At 42.5% G+C, this 6750-nt stretch overlaps 1 pseudogene; it reads right to left on the bottom strand.

The window, feature by feature from the left end:
* The window catches only part of LOC114030067, a 17160-nt pseudogene that overhangs the window by 9265 nt on the left and 1145 nt on the right, over positions 1-6750 (bottom strand).

The raw sequence follows: 6750 nt of genomic DNA, 5'->3' as shown, positions 1-6750 counted from the left end.
CTATGAAGTCTGAATGCGAATGGAAGTATACTATTTGCTATCCTTTTTTTTTTTTGTTTTATTGCTTCATTCTTGTGATTCTTCCTGTTCTAATTGTTCTTTATATCATGACTAATGGGAAAATATGCTTATGTCTGTATATGTATAAGTAGAGCCTATATCAGATTGCATGCCATCTTGGGGAGGGGGGAGGAGAGGAAAGGGGAGAAAATTAAAAACTCAAGATCTTATAGAAGTGAATGGTGAAAACTAAAAATAAATAAATTATTAAAAAAATAAAATCCTATAAGTTTCTGATGTTGAATTATTCAGTAGTGTCAAGGACTGTAAGGATAAGAACTTTCTTTTCTAGGTCTTCAAGTAGCTGTGGCTGTGGCTTTGACAGAAGCAATTGCCAGGCTGCAACCCTCCAGGGGTTGCTTCCCAGGATGTTGGCTAAGGGTGCTGCTGGGCTGGAAGTATTACTATCCCCAAGGCTCTTGGGTTCGGGGATGTTTCTTTCATGGTCTGAGGGACATGATGGCCAAGGTGGTGGTATTGGCTAGCACCTACTGCCTCCCATCTCTCCTTTAGGATGCCTCACTGCCTCAGCTATTATGGATAGCCTGCCCTGTGTGTGGCAGTTGGTTAGGAATTAGTAGAGATGGCTGGCTCCCTCTCTATAGAAGCTGCTTCTTCAGAGGATGGCTCTGGGTTGGAAGCAGGTTTGGTGGTCTAGGAGGGTAGTACCACTCCCTGGATATCTCTGCCTACCTGATTGTTGGTAGAGGTGGTCAGCAGTTGTCTCTGGTGGTAATGAGGAAGTCAGGACCCTGGCCCACAATGATTTCTTTCCTCAGTGATTGCCATAGGGGCTAGACTGGAAGCAGGTCTGATGGTTTGGGGAGCACTGCTATTCCCAAGGCTCTTGGACTTAGGGTCTTGGGCTGTCTCCATCAGGGTCAGAGGGGAAGTGGTGGTTTGACTTGCCTAGCAATATTGCCTCCTGTCTTTCCTTCAAGATACTTTGCTATTTTCACTAACTCATTAATACTCTAAAGCAAGGGCTCCTTAAAATTTCAAGGGCATGACGGTGTAACTTAGGGGAATAAACACTGATCCCAAGGATCCATAAATCTGGGCTCAGGTTCAATTTCTCATACTTACTACTAACAGTATTTCACATTTATACAATGCTTTAAGATTTGCAAGTATTATACATATATTATCTCATTTGATCCTCACAATAATCCTGTGACATAGATATTATCATCCCCATTTTACAGAGGAGGAAAGAAAGGCTCAGAGAGACAAATTAGTACTCCTAGGCACACACAGCTAGTGTCTAAAACAGAATTTAACTGAGTTCTTAACTGGGTCCAGTGCTCTATCTACTCTGTCATATTGATGACCCCGAATATGTCATAACCACTGAGCCTTAATTTCCTCAGTTATTAAAAAAAAAGGACAATAATACTATACTACCTGCCTCAGAATATTGTTGAAGCATCCTAAAAACTTTTAAGTGTTCTCTATACATGGGGATGATGGGCATTATTAGTCTCTGACGTCACTGATTACATCATTGTGCTGTATCATAATTGGCTTAATCCAGCAAAGGATCTTAGAGAGGTGTTTTAGACTAGACTTAGAGAGTGACAGGGAGGAGGAGGCAATATGAGAAAACATATAAAGAGCACATGACTTCCAGGTAGCTTTAGGACCCCAAACTCTAGCAGACAGAAGCTCGGTCTGAGGGTAAGCCTCAGGGAGCCATGCCCCCCAATAACCACTATGTCAAAGGAGAAGCTGTAACCCTGGTGAAGAACATGGGAATTATGCTATTGGAGGTAGGCCAGGTGAAAATCCACTGACTAAGCACCCAGATATGGTGAGCTGGGTGGCACACTAGCACTGGTGGGAGAACAAGGACGTGACTCAGAAATATTGGAGCTTCTGCCAGGAACTGGAGAAGGTAAGGGAGACCATTGTTCCGGTGCAGGACACCAAGTTTGCCTTTGAGGCCAAGGAAAGGGAGGAACAGTAGGTAAATCGGCACCTGTAATGGGCTCCTGGCTGGAACCCAGACAGGGAGAGGCACTGCCAGGCTGCCCCACCCTTTGTCTCTCAGTAGGGCTGTAGTGTCCACAAAGACATCTCTAAGTCAGGGGTGGCATTGCATTCTTATATCTTGGGGTTGTTTTTTTTTAAACCTCAGGAGGGAGGACAGATAATGAAATACCAGTCACCTCCTGACCAAGAGGTGATAGACTCATAAAAGCAAAATGAGATCTACATTTATAGAAATGGCTGAAGTGGGGATTTGTTTTGCTTGACTGTTGTTACAAGGGTTTTGTTTTTGTTTTTGTTTTTGTTGTCTTTTCAATTTGTAGAGGGGAGTGGGGGGAAGAAGAGGTGGGTTAGGGATAGGGGTTACTGAAAAAATAAATAGAAATGAAGGAAAAGAGAGTCAGGGTTTTTTTAATGTATAGAAAAGAACAGAAGAAAGGTCAGAAAGAATCATGGACAAGAAGCTCTGGAAGTTTCACGTTGAATTTCTTATCACTTAGCCTACTGGGGCAAAGAGATCATGTGTAGAATGTATTTAAAAAGAACCATATGTAGTAAACATATGCAGTATCCTGTTTGGCCCTCTTTTCCTCTTTTGCTATTTATGGAGTTTGTGTTTATGGAACTGCTTGTTTTACTTGGTGTTTAATTTCAGAATAAATAAAATTATACAAAAGTCTGCAAGAGTCTTCTGCCTTTCTTTTCTTCCTCTCAGTCATATCTTCTGCTTCCCGTCACATTCCTAGTCAGCTGTATTCTGCCCCTTCCTCTCTTCCCCCCTGCTTTGCCCATTCTTTTTGCCATCCTGAGCAGCAGCACTTTGCTTTTCTACAACTCTCCCTTTCTGAGTTGGTTTCTTCATCTAGTCTCCATGCAATCCAGTTTCCTTTCTTGGACATGGGGGAAGGGAGGGTGTAAGGACTTACTGAGCCAGATGGCATTAGTGAGGATTACAGCTGTTCCTGTCCTTTTTTATAAGGCTGCAGTGTCAGGCAGAAGTGAGGGGTTATTCTGCTGTATTTGTGCCTTGAGGCAAAGGTTCTTAACCTTTTTTTGTGTCAGGGACCCCTTTGGCTGTCTGATGAAGCCTATGGATCCCTTCTCAGAATGATGTTTTTAATTGGAAAGTAAGAGAGTGTCCTGTTGGGGGATGGCTAAATAAATTGTGGTATATGAATGCTATGGAATATTTTTGTGCCATAAGAAATAATGAAATGGACAATTTCACAGGAAACTAGGAAGACCTTTATGGACTGATCTAGAGTGAAGTGAACAAAACTTTTTGTTCAGTCGTGACCCCATTTGGGGTTTTCTTGTCAAAGATACTGGAGTGATTTGCCATTTTCTTCTCCAGCTCTTTTTCCAGAGGAAGAAACTGAGCCAAATAGGGTTAAGTGACTTGTCCAGGTCACACAGCTCTAAGTGTCCAAGGCCAGATTTGAACTCATGAAGATGTCTTCCTGATTCCAAGCCTAGTGCTCTATCCACTGCACTGCATAGCTCCCTGAATCAGAACCAGGAGAACAATTTATACAATAACATTATAGAAAAAAAAACCAACTATGAAAAACTTTAGAACTCTGATCAATGATAAAACATGAGGGCAAAAGAATGAAGATGAAACATGCCACTTATTTCCTGAAATAAAGTTAATGTAGTTAAGATGCAGAAAGAGAAATGCCTTTTTGAACTTGGCTAATGTGGAAATTTGTTTTGCCGGACTGTGTGTGTGTGTGTGTATAACATAATGTTATGCACACACATATATGCATATATATTTAGATAGATTTTTTTTAATTGCTCAAGGCAGGGAGGGTTGGTAGTGGAATGGATAGATTATTTTTTAAAAATGCTTGTTACTTGAAAAAAAAAAGTAAAACAAATGCCAGATCTTTAAATTCAAAAAAATTTTTTAAATACATCAAATAGGTACGTAGGATTGTAAAGAAAGCTAATTATACTGAAATATAGTTATCAAACTATTTTAAAAAAACAAATTCATGGACCCTAGGTCAAGAACCCCTAAGGTTTGAAATCCTCTGCCCCAGGGCTAGCTCCTGGTTACTCAGATGTTCAAAACCCTGCTGAGGGTCACAGAACTCATTTTCTTCTTTAGCACAATATTTTCAAGGGATTGATTTGAATTTATAAAAATAATTATGAAAGAAATGTTATTGAGAAATGTGAGTCCTCAGCCTCACTCATCACCTAACCCCTATGATTTTTTGAGGGGGGTACGGCTGTCTTGTGGGTTTTCATTGGTAACTCTGTCTCACCCCTGCTTTCGCCCTCCAAACTGAGATCTAGTCAGATTCTTAGACTACTTTTCCTTGGACTTGACATCTGAGATGAAAGGAGAATTTAGAGCATTGCCTAGGAAGTACAGAGAGAGAACCTTTGCCCTAGTCAAGAAGACTATATTGGCATGCCAAGTGTTCTCTGGCCCAGTGCAGGGGGAAAGTCCTAAGCAAATCAGGATTTACTTCTGCTTTTAAAGTTTTTCTGCAGCAGCGACTTTTTTTTTCGTACTTGAAAGTGCAAATTAGAAACTAGACAAGTCAGAGAAGGAAAACTGAGTGCAAAAGAAGATGGAATTTAAGAAATAGGACCCCTTACCTCCTGCACTGAGGCTCTGTTCTCAGGGGAGCCACTTAAGGCCTGGGTGTCAGGATGATTGCAACGAGTCCTAGCTTGGGGAAGTGGGTGAGGGCTAGAGCTCCATTAAAGGAGAAAACATTTCCAGTTAAACATTCTTAGAGGGACTGGGGCATTTTGACTCTCCTCTTCTTTCCACTTTTGTTAGCTTTGCCTAGAGAATTCAGACAAAGCCAGGGGCTTGGGAGGAGGGAAAGCTTAGTTCCTAAAATACCCTTTGATTGACACTGGGCAGTTGTTATTTTTCCATAATAGAGAAATGGGAGAAAATGGGCTTATCTGAAAGAAGGAAAAAAAGGAATTAAGAAGTTCCTGCATGAGCATGCATTTGGGAGAGGTGCTGATGGAAGAGAAAGTTTTAAGAATAAATAAATCTGAGTGTACAGTGTGTATGTGCATAGCATGCCTCTACTTTCAGGATCCAGACTTTCTCCTCCACCCTCAAACCCATCAAATGGAGGAATGGAGATGGAAAGTGATTTCACCATACACTAGAAAAAGTGATGACTCTGTAGTCAGAAGTCCTGGGTTCAAATTTACCCTCTGATGGTCTTCCAGTATGACCTTGAGCAAATCACTCCCCAGGCCTCAGTTTCCTTCTCTGTAAAATAAGTGGGTCCATCTAGATCTCTGTGATCTCCTGATTTCTATACTCTAAGCTTCTAAGTCCCAAACCAATACACAGAAGACGTTGTTTGTCCTTTAATTCTATGCTATAAAGTGTAGTTTCCCAGCCCCCAGGAGTTTATCCCCTGGGTGACAGAAGGAGGAACCAAGACTGGTTGGAGGAAAGGGTCAGGCAGGATAGGGTAAGTGACTGGCTCTAACCCAGGATCAGGAGAGGGCTCAGGTATCCAGATCTTGGAGAAGGGCATCTGCCATTATCTGCACAGGAGAAATCCTAGCCATTTGCCCCCTGCACACTAATGGCTATGAAGAAGGCTGTTTTGGGAGGCCCATTCTGCCAGGCATAAAGAGATATTGCTAATGAGCCCAGGACTGGGAAATCAGGAAGCCTGGGTTCTAGGACTGAATGTTTACTACTAAATGGCTAAGAGACCTGGGGCAAACCATTAACTTACCTGAAAGAACTTCCTCTATACAATGAAGGGAGTGGACTGTGTGATCTCTAGGAGATCTATTTTATTATTTTTCTGGATAACAGCAGGACCCAATATTGGAAGAAGTCATGAGGCCGAGAAAGGAAAAGGCAACCTAGAGGACTCAGTGGAAAGCTACCATGCTATCCCCATGCTTTTGGGGGATTTTCCACTGAATTTGGGTTAGGAATAGAGGCCCCTGAGCCTTGTGTATTCTTGTGTCCCCCCATCTTTAGTATAGTGCCTGACATACTTATGTTGTTGAGTCGTGTCCGACTCCATGGACTTTGTCCATGGGGTTTTCTTGATAAAGATACTGGAAAGGTTTGCCATTTCCTTCTCCAGTGTGCCCCCATTTTACAGATGAGGAACTGAGGCACATAGGGGTTAAGTGATATGCCCAAGCAGCTAATAAATGTCCGAGGTCGAATTTGAACTCAGATCTTCCTGACTCCAAGCCTGGTGCTCTTTCCACTGCACCACCTAGCTGCCCCGCCTGGCATATAAGTGCCTAATAAATGATTTCTGATTGATCAGTTTTCTTTTCTCTAAAACAAGGGGTTGGACTCGAGTCTTCTAAGGTCCCTTTTACTCCAAATCTATGATCCTACAGTCCTATGACTGACACCTTTCCTCCCCCAGCTTTCTCTTCGTTCCCTCCCTCCCTCTAGAAGGAGCACAAGGTAGGGCCGAGTTACAAGTTCTGGATAGCTCCCTCCCAGCTCCTAATTGGAGAATGCGCAGTCTGCTCGGGTCCCGAAATAAAGCGGAGAAGGCAATACCTGTGAAAGAAAAACGTACACTAGAACACAGGGGGTTTTGTTCAGGGGGAATTGACTAAAAAGGGAGAGAAACAAAGAACAGGGCGAGGTCCTTCGGGGGCTCCTCTCCCCCATCTCTCTCTCTCTCTCTCTCTCTCTCTCTCTCTCTCTCTCTCTCTCTCTCT

This window comes from Vombatus ursinus, unplaced genomic scaffold, assembly GCF_900497805.2.
Source record: "Vombatus ursinus unplaced genomic scaffold, bare-nosed wombat genome assembly UNPS02014945.1, whole genome shotgun sequence".
In the NCBI taxonomy this organism is placed as follows: domain Eukaryota; kingdom Metazoa; phylum Chordata; class Mammalia; order Diprotodontia; family Vombatidae; genus Vombatus; species Vombatus ursinus.
The sequence above is the reverse complement of the archived record's forward strand: the minus strand, read 5'-3'. Positions and strand labels throughout refer to the sequence as shown.